The sequence below is a fragment of the Saimiri boliviensis genome, chromosome 15, assembly GCF_048565385.1.
Source record: "Saimiri boliviensis isolate mSaiBol1 chromosome 15, mSaiBol1.pri, whole genome shotgun sequence".
NCBI classification, from domain to species: Eukaryota; Metazoa; Chordata; class Mammalia; order Primates; family Cebidae; genus Saimiri; species Saimiri boliviensis.
The window spans coordinates 20,888,614-20,905,246 of record NC_133463.1 but is presented as its reverse complement, the minus strand read 5'-3'; the positions used below and the strand labels follow the sequence as shown (position 1 = coordinate 20,905,246).

Sequence of the window (16,633 nt, the reverse complement as noted above, 5' to 3'; positions counted from 1 at the left end):
ATGTACTTCTTTAGAGAGAAGAACAAGATAGCCAGGTTGGGGGTGGGTCCCCAAAAAAACTCCAACCGGCCTGAGCACTGGGGTGGAGACATAGATGTTCATGACATTTGCAGCAGGGAGGAGCCTGGCCCCTCCTCTTCCTGTGTGGAATCTGCAATTCGAACTGCAGGGCAGGAAGCACTCTAGCAAGGACTCTGGCCTAGCAAGAGTCTCTGTTTCCCCCTTTTCTTTTCACCCTGTAAAAGCCTGTCTTATTCACCATTCAAATCATCTGCAAGTCTGAATTTTCATGGCCATGGCTTCCAGATGCCCTGCACTTTTTGACTTGCTCTCTTGCATTTCTGTCATCTCCTTGAGAAAGGCACACCTATGCTTGTCCACCAGTCTCAAAAGGTGGATGCAAAACATTTGGAAGACTGAAGTCACTCTGGGCAAGCCCAGATTATATCAGTTGACAGCCAGCCGACCTCTAGAGCCCAGGTGATGCCTGTTAAGCCCATCCAGCCATGAACCAGCCTGAATCAGCCAAACCCCAGAAAAGCAAGAGAAATATTTATTGTTATTCAGCCACTAAGTTTTGGAATGAATTATTATGTAGCTATGGGTAACTGAGGTAGAAATTCATCATAGATACTTCTAGGATGCCTATTATTTCTAGTGTTGTCTAATAAAGGCCTAAAATATATGCCATTGATTTTGGGATACAGTTATAGGTAGAGGCTAGAAAAATCTAAGAAAATTATTATGAAAGTTTGGAAAAATGGAGACCAGTGTTATGTGCTGTTAAAGTGTTTGGTAAAACTATCATCTATGGTAACTTGGAAGATAGAAAGTGAACCTAATACATTTTCAAAATTGGGCAAGAAGGAAGAGTATTGCACATATTGTCTACTTGATTTTAGTTGCATATGATAAGTTTCTTCAAGAAATAAATGAACTTAGAAAATAACTGGCCAATTTGCAAGTAAAACTCAGAAAAAAACATTAAGGGTCTGGTGAGTTTCTTGTCTCCAGTTTTCTCAGGCAACTAAAAACTTTAAAATTAATATATATCTTTGTGAAAATATTAAATGCATGGTCTTGCCAGAAAAATAAGGCCTTAGGGTAAAGAAGAGATCAAGGATCTAACTGTAAGACCCTTTATTAAGACCTTTGAAGAAAACTGAAATGGTGCCTATTCAAGGTGTTTTGTAATACCTAAATTACCAGTAATTACATATAGAAAAATAGGCTTGTCTTAAAAATAATTGTGGATATGGTTTTTCACAGAAGAAGAGGAGAGGACTCAAATTATATACAGGAAATCCATAAATTATTTGAAACAGTTCAATTGACAAAATCATCAGCCTGAAGTTAAAGGGGCTGAAACAGTTTCAGACATAAAATGCCCTCTGGGCCCTCAGTTTTCTACAAGTAAGAAAGTAAGCTGAAGAAGTTGCTCAAAGGCATCTTTTCCAATTCCCTCATAGAAGTGGCCAAAGAGGTTAACAAAAAAGAAAGAAACTTCCATAGAGTAAAAGCAAGAGCTGTGGAGAACAATAAATGGAGACTCTCAGGAAATCCAGTTCCCACTCTCTGGGTGCAATTAAGGAATACACTCACACCCCGGAGTAAAAAGATCTGATGACATTTGCCCAGCAAGATTTCAGTATTTCTATGAGCCAATGGTTTGTATGAACCTCCCCTTTTCTTTATCTTTTTTTTTTTTTTTTTTTGGTACTTTGGGCTCTGGGGTACATGTGCACATCCTGGATCTGTAGGACTGTTGCATAGATGCATACACGCCGTGGTGGTTTGCTCTCTCCATTCCCCCCATCACCTATATCAGGCATTTCTCCTGGTGTTATCCCTCTCCATCCTCCCCGCCTCCTGTTGTCCCTCCCCTCCCTTCCCCTCCACCTCCCTCACCTACCCCAGTGAGTGTTGTTCCCTTCCTTGTGCTCAGGTGTTCTCACTGTTTGTCACCTGCCTATGAGTGAATACATGTGGTGTTTGGTTTTCTGTTCTTGTGTCCGTTTGCCAAGAATGATGGTGTCTAGATTCATCCCTGTCTCTAACAAAGGACACGAACTCATCATTTCTCATGGCTGCATAGTATTCCATAGTATATATATGCCACATTTTCTTTGTCCAGTTTATTATTGGTGGGCATTTGGGTTGGTTCCAGGTCTTTGCTATTGTAAACAGTGCCACACGAACGTAACGTGTGCATGTGTCTTTATAATACAATGATTTATAATCCTTTGGGTATATACTCAGTAATGGGATTGCTGGGTCAAATGGAATTTTTATTTCTAGATTCTTGAGGAATCACCACACTGTCTTCCATAATTGTTGAACTAATTTACACTCACATCAACAGTGTAAAAGTGTTCCTTTTTCTCCACATCCTCTCCAGCATCTGTTTACTCCAGATTTTTTAATGATCACCATTCTGATTGGGGTGAGATGGTATCTCGATGTGGTTTTGATTTGCATTTCTCTAAAGACCAATGATGATAAGCATTTTTTCGTATGTTTGTTGGCCACATAAATGTCTTCTTTTGAAAAGTGTCTGTTCATCTCCTTTGCCCACTTTTGAATGGGTTTGTTTGTTTCTTGTAAATCTGCTTTACTTCTTTGTTGATTCTGGATATTAGCCCTTTGTCAGATGGGTAGATTGCAAAAATTTTTTCCCATTCTGTTGGTTGCTGGTTCACTCTAATGATTGTTTCTTTTGCTGTGCAGAAACTCAAAAGTTTAATTAAATCCCATTTGTCTATTTTGGATTTTGTTGCCATTGCTTTGGTGTTTTAGTCATGAAGTCCTTGCCTATGCCTATGTCCTGAATGGTACTGCCTAGGTTTTCTTCTAGGGTTCTTATGGTGTTCATTCTTATGTTTGAATCTTTAATCCATCTGGAGTTAATTTTTGTATAAGGTGTAAGGAAGGGATCCAGTTTCAGCTTCCTCCATATGGCTAGCCAGTTTTCTCAACACCATTTATTGAACAGGGAATCCTTTCCCTGTTGCTTGTTTTTGTTAGGTTTGTCAAAGATCAGACAGTGTAGATGTGTGGCATTGCTTCTGAGCCAGAAGAGCCCACTCCCTCTTGGGGGGAATCAGCAGCAAGGCTGCTGTGAACTTTGGATGATCTCCAGAGACGCAAAACCATAATAGGGGAATGTGTATGTCTCAGAGAAGGCAGAGGGACCTAGAGAAAGATAACCAACTTTCACTAACATTGCTGCAAGATAGTTATTAGCCAAAGTATGTTAACTGAAGTAAGAGAATTATAAGCACAGGCTGTTCTGGGTAACTGTACCCTCCCTCTGATATGTGCTTTGTGAACATATGAAATAAAGTACTCTGAGACAGGTAGGGGCTGGAGTAACTGACATCCTCATTTTTCCACATCACTTGGCCCAGCTTTTTCTATGTTATGTTATGTTTGTCTCTGTGTTTTTCTTTATCCCCCACAGTTCCCTCTTAGGTGTTTGAAGCCTTATGCAGTGTGGAACATAGTATATGACAGAGCTTCCAAGGCTTCTGTTCTGTTCCATTGGTCTATATCTCTTTTTTGGTACCAGTACCATGCTGTTTTGATTACTGTAGCCTTGTAGTATAGTTTGAAGTCAGGTAGTGTGATGCCCAGCTTTGTTCTTTATGCTTCAGATTGTCTTGGCTATGCAGGTTCTTTTTTTGTTCCATATGAAGTTTAAAGTGTTTTTTCCCAGTTCTGTGAAGAAGGTCAATGGTAGCTTAATGGGATAGCATTGAATCTATATATTACTTTGGGCAGTAAGGCCATTTTCACAATATTAATTCTTCCTAACCGTGAGCATGGAATATTTTTCCATCAGAGATTACTATAAACAGCTCTATGCATATAAACCAGTAGATCTGGAAGAAATGGATACCATTCCTGAACACTTGCACACTCCCAAGACTAAACCAGGAAGAAGTTTAAAGCCCGAATAGACCAATAACAACGTCTGAAATCAAGGCAGCAATTAACAGACTACCAACCAAAAAAAGTCCAGGTCCAAATGGGTTCACAGACAAATTCTAACAGACATATAAAGAGGAGCTGGTACCTTTCCTTTTGAAACTATTCCAAACAATACAAAACGAGGGAAGCCTCCCTAACTCTTTCCATGAGACTAACACCATCCTGATACCAAAACCTGGCAGAGACACAACTAAAAAAGAAAACTTCAGGCCAATGTCCATGATGAATACTGATGCAAAAATCTTCAATAAAATACTGGCAAACCGAATCCAGCAGCACATCAAAAAGCTTGTCAATCACAATCAAATAGGCTGCATCCTACGGATGCAAGTCTTGTTCAACATATGCAAATATATAAACATAATCCACCACATAAACCAAAGAAAAAACCACATGATTATCTCAATAGATGCAGAGAAGGCTTTTGACAAAATTCAATAGCCCTTTATGCCAAAAACTCTCAAGAAACTAGGTATCAATGTAATGTATCTCAAAATAATAAAAGCTATTTACAACAAACCACAGCCAATATCTTACTAAACAGGCAAAAACTAGAAGCATTCCCTTTAAAAACTGACACTAGACAAGGATGCCTTCTCTCACTACTCCTATTCAATATAGTATTGGAAGTCCTAGCCAGAGCGATTAGGCAAGAAAAAGAAATACAGGGCATTCGATTAGGAAAAGAAGAAGTCGAACTATCTCTATTTGCAGATGACATAATCGTATATTGAGAAGACCCCATCGTCTCAGCCCAGAACCTTCTTAAGCTGATAAGCAATGTCAGCAAAGTCTCAGAATGCCAAATCAATGTGCAGAAATCACAGGCATTCCTATACACCAACAACAGACAGAGAGCCAAATCATGAGGGAACTCCCATGTACAATTGCTACAAAGAGAATAAAATACCTAGGAACACAACTAACAAAGGATGTAAAGGACCTCTTCAAGGAGAACTACACACCACTGCTCAAGGAGATAAGAGAGGACACAAACAGAACGTCTGCTTTTCTGAAGGTAGTGTTCAATCTGCTTATCTCATGCCAGTCACATCATCTAACGGAAACAAACAAACAAAAAAACCTGCATTTTTTAATACAGAAAAATTAAGAGGATTCAGAGACAAGGTATAAATCAGTGAGTTCACCAGGTTTACTGGATTTAAGATAAAATTACAAAAATCATTTTTATTCCTATTTGCCAATAAATGTAACTTATAAAACAGCAAACTTGGGAGGCTGAGGCAGGATGATTGCTTAAGCTTAGGAGTTCAAGTCCAATCTGGGCAATACAGTGAGACCCCAACTCATTAAAAACTTATAAAATTACTAATTAAACTTATGAGAAACAATTTTCATCAAAATGTTGGATAATAGACAATATTGACCAGGATCAAGAGTTAAAAAAATTAAAAACTGTTGGTGGGAGTATACATTGATACAATCTCTTTAGAGAGAAAATTTGCATTAATAAAGTTAAAATGTATGTGATGTAAATGCCATATTGCTGAGAAAGTCATCTTCTAATTTTGTATCTGAGTGTGTGTGTGTAGTAACATAACAAAACATAACCAAAACTAAAAAAAACTCCAAGGAGATAAAAGTAAAATTCAGAATAGAGATGGAGTTGGCTACCATCCAATAGAGGCTGGTTTCACTAATGAGTTATTTTTAGCCACGTGGTAGATACCTAGCTATTCATTATATTATTCTTTATATATTTTGATGCATGATATAGTCATAACAACTTTTAAAACTAAAAAAAAAGAATATTTGTTAGATTAATTGAATTCCAATTAGTTTAGGTTTTCAATTTTGGTTCAGATATATTTTTATTTCTCAGTTAACTTCAATACCTCTCCCTTACATGATTCTCAGCCAGTCATGGTGCTCATTATTTCAGTGAGAAACTGAAAGCAATCAGAAGAGAATTTGTTCAACTTCTCACCACTAAACCCACCAGCTACTGGCATTCTTGCCTACAGTTACAACATATGAACTGTCATTTCTTCTTTTGTATGGTTTGGCATATAGAAGGTACCCAATATACATTTGTTGAGTGAATGAAAGAATGATGCAAAATTCAAGTAATAATGATCTAGTATTCAACAATGCATTGTCAACATAATTAGTCATTTAAAATACTATAAATAAAAACTACAATGAAATATCACTTCACTCTCATGAAGATGGCTATAATTTCAAAGACAAACCATAACAAGTAATGGCCAAGATGTGAAGAAATTGGAACCCTCATGCTTGCTGGTGAGAATGTAAAGTTGGTACAGCCTCTGTGAAAGTCAATTTAGGGCTAGGCATGGTGGCTCATGCCTGTAATCCCAGCACTTTGGGAGGCCGAGGCAGGCAGATCAACTGAGGTCAGGAGTTCAAGACCAGCCTGACCTACATGGTGAAACCCCATCTCTACCAAAAATACAAAAATAAGCCAGACATGGTGGCAAAAGCCTGTAATCCCAGCTACTTGAGAGGCTGAAGCAGGAGAATTGCTTGAACCTGGGAAGTGGAGGTTGCAGTGAGCTGAGATCATGCCATTGCACTCCAGCCTGGGTGACAGAGAGAGAATCTGTCTCAGAAAAAAAAAAAAAAAAAAAAAGAAAGAAAGAAAAAAAGAAAAGAAAAAATGAAAAAATAAAATCAATTTGGCAGTTCCTCAAAATTTTAAACAGAAAGTTAACATATGACCTAGCATTTCCTATCCTCTGTATATACCCCAAAGAAGTGAAACGTGTCCATAGAAAAAGCTGCACATAAAAATTCATAGAAACATTATTCATAATGACTGAAAAGTAGAAACAACTCAAAGGTCCATCAATATGGCATACCCCTATAATGGAATATTATTCCTCAATAAAAAGGAATGAAGTACTGATACAAACTACAACATAGACGAACCTTAAAAAACATTATGCTAAGTAAAAGACAACAGTCACAAAAGGTCACATACTATATGATTGCATTTATGCAGAATTTCCAGAAAAGAAAAATTTATAGACACAGAAACTAAATTAGTGGTTGTCTAGGGCTGAAGAGCTGGAGGGACCGGGGAGTGAGATTAGCTGCAATGGATGTCAAGTTTCTTTGGGAGATGATGAAATTGTTCTAAATTTAGGTTGTGGTGATGATTGCACAACTCTGTGAATATCCTAAAAACTACTAAACTGTATATTTTAAAAGGATATATTTGATGATATGTTAATTATTTCAATAAAGCTGTTAAAACAATACATGAAATTCATTTTCAGATTTTCCTTTTTATGGTAATAATTAAATCCAGATTTAACTGGATCTAACACTATAGAATGGATTTGTAGTGTCGCAAATGAAGGATCAGAACCCAGGAGGTGAATGTTTATTCCAGGTCTACCAAGTACTAGTTTTGAGATCTTGAGCAAATCACTGAATCACTTTAGCGTCAGCTTTTCTTATTCGTTAAAAAAGAGAAAAAGAAAAAGATAAAACAAGCATAATTACTCCATTGGACCGTTTTGAGAACCAAATTCAACAGCACATCGAAAAAGCACCTCACATGCTTCCCATCCCTAACAGGTGCCCAGTCTTCTCTTTTCTCGTCTTCTTTCCTATCTTCTGCATCCTCCTACCCATGATCTAAAACTTTTTACTCTTTATTGTGAAAATGTTATACAAATACAAAAGTGGAAAGATAAATAAATGCCTTTGTACCCACACACATTTCCATCGATCATCAACTCAAGGGTAAACTCACTTCATGTTTATCTGCGACCCCCACCCCACCCGGCACAACCCTTCTACATTTGCCCTTCCCTGCCCAGATTATGTCAAAGCAAATCTCATTCATCATATCATTTATAAATATTCTGGTATGTACTTCTAAAAAAAGTTCTTTTTTGGGGGGTAAACAAACGTAATAGCATTACCATAGCTATCAATCATACTCTAATATAAAGAAATATCGAATTTTTTTTCCAATAACCCTGGTTATGTAGGAAAATTATCTCTGGACAAGTCGGGCTAAGCAAGACTCCATACACTGCAACTGATTGATAGTCTTACATTTCTCTTAATTATTACATTTCTCTTAATCTATAGATTATCTTCCTCTGCTTCCATTTTTCTCTTATGCTTTTTGTTGTTCAGAAAACCTGAGTCTTTTGAACTTTTGAACTTGTAAGTTTTCCACAGTCTGTATTTTTCCCTTCACATTCTTGTGATGTGGTTTGAAATGTTCCCCTGCTCCTTGTAATTTCTGCAAAGTAGTAGTTAGATCTGGATTAACGTTTTCTGTTGGTTTTTGGTTTTGGCAACACTACTTGGGAGAGAATGGTTATCGTTTCATCTGGAGGCACATAATGTCCCAGTGATTCTTCAGTGATGTTGGCAGCATTGATAATTATTGCTTAGATCCATTAATTTACTGACCAGTGCCAAATGGTAATTGTCTAATTTCATAATTCTACATTCATTTATATACTAGAATACTTCTGTAAAGAGGAATTTCCTGTCCCCAAATATTTGGTTACCTTTAAGTATAATATTTATAGAAAATGCAAATTAAATGTTTATTTTTTTCCCTCTCCTTTAATAGTTTTTTCAGATAACAGCTTTGGTCCCTTAACATTTCCCCCCAAATAATTAACTAGAGCCTTTCTTTGAGAAACGTGGATTTTAAAATATTTGCTATAACTCACTATATTGTGGATACTATTCTTAATCATCTTTAAATCTTCTCAACTTTTCCCAGAGGGAGATTATTTATGCTAGGTCTGAGCTCTGTTGACAAAATCTTAGCAATCTTTGGTAGTGTCCTTGCCTTCTGGTATAAGATAGAACTATTCCAGACACTTTTTGTATATTCTTTACTCCAGATCTGGAATCAATCATTTTAAGGGACCCTGATTCCTCTTAATGTGAAATGGTAAAACCTCATCACTACTAAAAATACAAAAATTAGCTATTTGGGAGGCTAGGGCAGGAGAATCCCTTGAACCCAGGAGGCAGAGGTTGCAGTGAGCTGAGATTAAGCCACTGCACTCTAGCCTGGGTGACAGAGCAAGACTCCATCTCAAGAAAAAAAAAAAAATAACTTAAAGATGAGAATCTGAACCACAGGGAGTACTAATTCTTTCTATTGGGCTGATAATAAGTGGATAACTAGTATCTATTTTTCTGAAATTTCAAAATATTTATTGAACATAAATAGAAACCTAAGTCCTGAAGAAAACAACATGACAAATTTTGAAAGTAAAATGTAATTTTCCCCTAATAAATAGAATTGCTTTCTGTTCATGGCTTACAAAATGACTGATCGTTTCCTTCTATCCCTTTGTACCTTTGTGTATCTAGCAGAAAACTTCTTAGCTCTGGCTTTGGGCATACAGGAACTTCCTATTGATGATTATGTTCAAATGTTTATTGACTTTGCCTAGAGTAAATTGGGGGACTGGCCTTGTCTGGATTGATCACAGATAGATACTCAGGAAGCTCTGATCACCTTGAGTTTCATGTTTATGAGCAAAAAATAGATGCAGTGGCTAACAGAAATTTTGTTGAATGTGTAGATATGGCACCCATCACTAACATTATAAAAAGAAGTGAACCTCGTACCTTTATCCAAGAAAATCCTCACTCTCTACAACTGGGGACTCATCCAGAGAACACTTAAAGGTGTAGTGCTGGCAGCAAAGACCTTTACTTTTCTGAAACCCACAGTCCAGAAGCCAAGTTCTGAAGAAAGTACAATGTTCCCCTGTTGATTCACAGATCCCTTACAAATGCTCACATCTCATACTTTGCTAGTGTCCATATCCACCTCCCAATAATGGTGGCCAGAAGTGAAGTGAGGGGCACCTAGGACACACAGAGTTAAATCTCTCTGCTTGCTCCTTCCTATTCTGGCTGAAATTCCCACATCAGACACTCCTAGGTCTTCAGAAATGGTGAGATGGTTGTTAGCTATGTCCACATCCAAGGTCATATCCACTTGAAACTTCTTCATCCTTGGGTTCATTGTTAGAATAAATTTCAGCTTGAACTCTAGTTCCTTGATCGTGGAAACCAGCGCCTTCAGCTTGCACTTGGGTTTGAGGTCTTTATTCTGAGAGACCACAGAGGAGAAGGGCACAGTAACCCTTCCGCAAGGTGCTCCTTCTGCAGTGAATTGATGCATTGGAGACAGCAGACATATCCCCATTTCAGTTGCATGAGTTTTTTTTAAGATAATTTAGATAGATGGGACATCTTATTATTTTTTTAAAAGTGTTCAGCCATGGCAAATGTCTCTTCTCCCCAAGCTTCTCCCTCTGCCTCCCTGTCCGCAGTAGCTTTCCTGGACAGCTCAGATTGAGAAATATCTATTTTTAAAATATTTTTATATAATTCAGACTTATAGAAAAGTTGCAAAAAAAAGAATAAAAAATTTATGTATACCCTTCCCCTGGTTTGCCCGAATGTTAATGGTTAATGTGAAAATATCAACATTGTTGGTTCGTATTGTCCATTACTATTTTGGGTGACACTTTGCCTTACCATTTTTTTCTCTCTCTCATCTGTGTGTGTTGGGGGGTGGGTGGGTGTGAGGGTGAGTATGTGGGGGTGAGTGTTCTCTTATGTGTAAAATTTCCTCAGAACCATTGGAAAGTAAGTTGCAGATATGATGCTCCTTGGTCCCTAAACACTGTAGCATATAGGATATTTTCTTATATGGTCAAAGTATGATAATACAATGTTAATGCACCAGCCTTGTTTAAATCTCCTCAATTATCTGAATAATGTCATTTATGGTGAAAGAATATCCTGTATCCCATGTGGCATTCAACTGTCATTTTTAAAAATCTTCTTTAACCTGAAACAGTTTTGAGTCTTTCTTAGATTTATTACCTTCATGTTTTTGGAAAGTATGGGCCAGTTATTTTTTAGAAGGTCCCTTGATTTGTGTTTCTCCAATGCTTCCTTATGATTACATCCAAATCATGCATTTTGGAAAGAATAACACAGAAGTGATATATTTACGGAAAGCCATTTTTGTTACTATAAAGGAATTATCTGAGTCTAGGTGGATTATATTAAGAAAAGGTTTAATTGGCTCATGGTTCTGCAGGCTGTACAGGATCCATGGTGCTGGCCTCTGCTTCTGGTGAGGGCTTCAGGAACCTTAGAGTCATGGTGGAAGGCTATGCAGAAGTCAGTGTGTCACATGGCCAGAGCAGGAGCAAGAGAGTGAGGAGGGAGGTGCCACACACTTTAAAACAACTAGATCTTGCATGAACTAACTGAATAAGAACTAACATCACCAAGGGAATGGTGGATCTGTTCCCAATCCAATCACCTCCCACCAGGCCCCACCTCCAACAATGGGGATTACATTTCAACATGAGATTTGGAGGCAACAAACATCCAAACCATATCAATATTCTTTTCAAAAGGCATAAGATGTTGATTTTTCCTCTCACTGAAGGTATTAGCCTTGATCACCTGGTTTAAGCGGTATCTTCCAGGATTCTCCAGTGAAAAGTTGCTCTTTTTGTTAATTAATAAGTGCCTTCTGGGGAGACTATTTAGAGATCATGGAATTCATCAAAATTTTACCTGCAAATTTTTAACATCCTTTGCTGATACCTGACTGCATCAATTACTATGATAGTTGTCAATTTGTGGCTAATTCCATCATTCCTTCTAAATTTATTTGTTGGTAGTATATTATGAATCCTCCTTGACCTAATGTATGGATGTATGTATATCAATATGGACTTATGGATCATGATTTTATTTAATGGGCTATAACACATTACCATCATTATTCATTTTTATGCTTGAACTTTCCCAGATTTTACCAGGAGAAACCCCTATAACCTGGCTCCTGTGTCCTTTTGACAAGTCCCATCATTATTTGAATGTATCTTTGCTTTCTGGCGCCAAAAAATATTCCAACTATGCAGCCATATAAAAGAACAAAATCCTGTCATTGCAACTGCATGGATGCAGCTGGAGGTCATTATCCTAAGCAAATTAATGCAGGAACAGAAAGCCAAATACCACATGTTCTCACTTATAAGTGGGAGCTAAACATTGGGTACTCATGGCCATAAAGATGGGAACAATAGACACTGGGGACTATTCGCGACGAGAGAGAAAGAGAAGGGCAAGGGCTGAAAAACGACTCATCAGGTACTAGTTCACTACCTGGGTGATGGGATCCTTCACACCCCAAACCTCAGTGGCACACAATTCACTCATATAACAAACCTGCACGTGTACCCCCTGAAGTTATTTTTTTAAAAAAGATATTCCAGACTCAACTTGTACTTTCTTAGCACAGTCCCAGATTCAGCCATTTCTCAGGAGGCTTGATTCCTTTTAAAAGAAAATGCTATTTAGAAAACAATCTCTGGGCTCTAGTCATGCTGACTGCCACTAGAATGTGCATTTTATTTTTTTAAGGGAAAAAATACTGAGTTCTTAATGATACTTCCATTTTAAATCAGGATTATAATATTTTTACTTAAATTTATTGACCTTCCATATATTATATTTCTATAACATATGGCAAAAATTCTAGTTCTTAAAGATATCAACATAATTGCTTCTTCTGTATATCACACAATGCATGCACAACAGTCTTATAATTTTATTAGCATTGTCATTAACAAAACGATTACTAAAAACAGTTTCAGACCATGGTGCTGTTCTCCCTGTCCTTAGATTAGCTCCTACCAGAGACAATCAAATCACTGTTGATAATGGCTTAGAGTAATTCATCTCAGCATGTTTATGCCAAAAAATTGAAATGCAATTGTGCTCATTTGTTTCATTTTGTTTTAGATAATAAGAAATTACTGTTTTAAGATTTAACTTTGTTTTAAAGGTATATAGAATATTTAAGTCATTCCAAAGTCAAATATTAAAAATTTTAAGATAGCAAGGTTTTATCCCTGTCTTCTCCTCTCTTTACCTTTCTTTATTTCTACCCCATACCACCTCTTCTGCCATAGAGAACTTTAAAAAATAATTTGATGTGTGTGCACATGCATGTGGGTGTGTGTATTTTACAGGAGGGCAGGTTTTGCTATTTTCGTTTTGGTTTTAATAGAAACAAATTTGGCCAGGTGTAGTGGCTCATACCTGCAATCCCAGCACTTTGGGAGGCTGAGGCAGGTGGATCACCTGAGGTCAGGAGTTCTAGAGCAGCCTGACCAACATAGAGAAACCCATCTCTAATAAAAATACAAAATTAGCTGAATGTGGTGGCACATGCCTGTAATGCCAGCTACCCAGGAGGCTGAGGCAGGAGAATCGCTTGAACCCAGGAGGCGGAGGTTGTGGTGAGCTGAGATTGCGCCATTGCACTCCGACCTGGGCAACAAGATCAAAACTCTGTCTCAAAAAAAAAAAAAAAAAGAAAAGAAAAGAAAAAAGAAAAAAAAGAAGCAAATGTGTATCTATATTTTCATTACACTGCTTATGAATGATAGCATACTAAGAAGACATTTCTTCTCCTTCCCTTTTTCATTTAACAATATATTATCCCAGGGGTCATTCCTCAATACATAGAGATATTCTTTCATTTTTATAACTGTATAGTACTCTATTGTATGGATAGACTGTAGTTATCCAGTATTTCTATTTTAATGGATTTTTCATTGTTTCTACTCTTTCACTGTTAAAATACTATCACAAGGTACAGCCACATATATAGGTCTTTTTGTATTTTTGCCAGTGTCTTTGGAATAGATTCATAGAAATAGAATCATTTCATCCAAGAATAACTACAGGTATAATGTACTAGATATTGTAAAATTTCCCTGCATAGTGTTTTTAGTATTTTGTATTTCCAGCAGCAACATGTGAAATTGTGTTTCCAGCACCTGACCCACAAAATATCTGACCAATGGGGATTTTTGTTAATCTGACAGGTAAGCAGTGATGCTTAATTTGCATTTCTCTTGTTTTGAGCAAAGCTGAGCATCTTTTTATATAGTTAAGAAGAATTTTTTTCTATAAATAATCTCTTTAGATGGCACATTTGTAATCGAATTTAGGGCTTTAGTTCTGTTTTTAGAAGCTCCTTACAGTTAGAAATATTAAGTTCTATCTATGATATAAACTGCAAATATTTTTCTTGGGTTGTCACTTTCCATGTTTTATTTTTGAGAGACACATTTTTAAGACAAACATGGACCATAACCACGCTGAGAGAACTTACAGCAAAAATTACAAGGCTATCTTTCTTAGTATTAGAACTTTTACCTAATGAAAATCAAACGTATGACCAACATAGCATATAAAGCATGCAGCAATTTCTCTACTGCCTGAAATACCATATGATGCACATGTAGGTCACATGTGAGTAGGCAAGAGATTCTGAAACACAGAAGCAAGACAAAAGCATCACAGCAATTTCAGTATGCTCTCCTAGTTATAGAATATCCCCCAAACATTCTCCAGTTACTGACCAAAAAAGCAATGAAACCCAGATTTTTCTGCCTGCGGAGAAATAAGCAGAAATAGAAAGTGAATAGCAAAACAAAGCTATCTGGTGAAAAGACATCCTTACTTGGAAAGAGTTATGATTTTTGCCTCTTCCACAGGTATACTCAGTGAGGCAAGCATCAAGTGGCCTGACAGCCCATGGCACACTGTCTACAGCTGATGTCACTTAAAGCCAGTCTGAAGCAACTTAAAATAGGCCCTCCTTGGGCTTAACTTTTTATAAAGGCCAGATTACAGAGTGATTAAGTAAATGAGTTTTAAAAGTAAATTTATGCTCAAATTTGATTTGTGCAGTATATTACCTCTCTCTTAAATTTGCTCAGCTCACCATACTCTCTAGATTTCTACTTTCTTACATGTAACATGGCAATCATGAGAGATTTCTCATGGAGTTGGTGTGAGTATAAGATGAATGTGTCCTCAAAGCACTTAGCACACTGCCTGTCACATTATAGGCTTGATAGATACAGTCTTCATGAACTGCCTATTGAGTCTATTACACGGTCTTTCATATATTTGTCTTTTGTGGTAAAACAATTTTTGTAAGCATGAACATCATACTATCTTAGGTCCCTTTTTTAAGAGAAAAGTGTCTTCTTTCTAAGACACTAGACTGTCTTAACTCTCTTAACTACTACATAAAAACAACCAGAGCTCTTAATGTAATAGAATAACAAAGAAAATGTTGATAGTAGGAAAAGCAGAAAAAGGCCACGAAAGGTAGAACATCATAAACAGAGAAACAAGTTTTTAGCAATTTCTGGCTAGTTATTTATACAGTAATTATTTACCAAAAGCTTAGCATGGGCTATATAATAGTACTCCCTATGGACAAAAAGTTTCTAGTAACATAGCAATTATTAATTGGATAATTACTTTGCGCTAGTCACAAAGATAGGAAACGTAAACAGAAGCAATGGCAGAGATTGAGTTGTAGACTCTGGACCATTAAACTGTCTAGTGTCAGTTCTAGTTCCTCCACTTACTATGGGACCAAGAGGAGCTTATAAAATTCTAAGTGCTTCTGTTACTCCATCTCTTAAACCGGTGGCTAATAGTATCTGTCTCATAAATATGATATAACTGTTGAAAGCCATGGGCTCTGGAGCTAATTGGCTTTGATTTGTGCTCCACTCCTATTTTCTTTTTATGTGACTTCTGCTAAGTTTATTAACCTCTGTGTCCCAATTTCCTCACCCGCCAAATATGGATAATATTTCCTAATTTCTAAGATATTAGTAAATGCTAAATGAGATAATGCAAGTAAATAATGTAGAACACTCTCTGGCATATAGAAAGTTCTCAATAAATGTGAACTATTTTTATTAGGATAAAATGACATAATCTATAGGGTCTAGAGTATAGTATGCACTAAATAGTGCTCTCTCTCTCTCTCTCTCTCTCTCTCTCTATATATATATATATATATATATATATATATATATATATAATTGTTATATGTCTATTTAAAGATTCAAGGACAAGAAACAGACTCACTACCACCACTCAACATATAATAAGAGCTAAAGACAGCAGTATTTCTGGTGAGTTGTCTAAAAGATATACAGACTGCCTATAGCTCTAAATACTCTAAAAATATACCCTGCAATAAAGCCAGAACATCAGGGAGGGCTGTCCCGTACTTCGATATTGAGATTTCCAGTGGAATTGTTCTAACTGAAGTTTACTTTTGCATTATGACATCTGCCTAGGTCATATGCTAAGAGTCCCTATGCATGTACTGATGTTATCAATAAGACTATCATCTATCTATCATCCATCTCTCTATCTATCTACTATCTTATTTATTTATTTATTTATTTTTTTTGAGATAGAGTCTCACTCTGTCACCCAGGCTGGAGTGCAGTGGCGCAATCTCAGCTCACTGCAACCTCTGCCTCCCAGGTTCAAGGGATTCTCCTGCCTCAGCCTCCTGAGTAGCTGGGATTATAGGCACACACCACCACACCTAGCTAATTTTTTGTATTTTTATTAAATACAGAGTTTCACCATGTTGGCCAGGCTAGTCTTGAACTCCTGACCTCAAATGATCCATCACCTTGCACCACCCCCAGAATAAAAGACTATACTTTTTTAATTATGGGAAAATCATAACATAAATTCACCATCTGCACCATTTTTAGTATACAGTTCAACT

At 36.9% G+C, this 16,633-nt stretch overlaps 1 protein-coding gene and 1 pseudogene across 4 annotated transcripts in view; both read right to left on the bottom strand.

Moving 5' to 3' along the window:
• The window catches only part of C15H8orf34 (chromosome 15 C8orf34 homolog), a 448,873-nt gene that overhangs the window by 286,249 nt on the left and 145,991 nt on the right, over positions 1 to 16,633 (bottom strand). The window lies entirely within an intron of this gene.
• Positions 7,797 to 11,150, bottom strand: LOC104650060 (ret finger protein-like 4A; annotated as a pseudogene).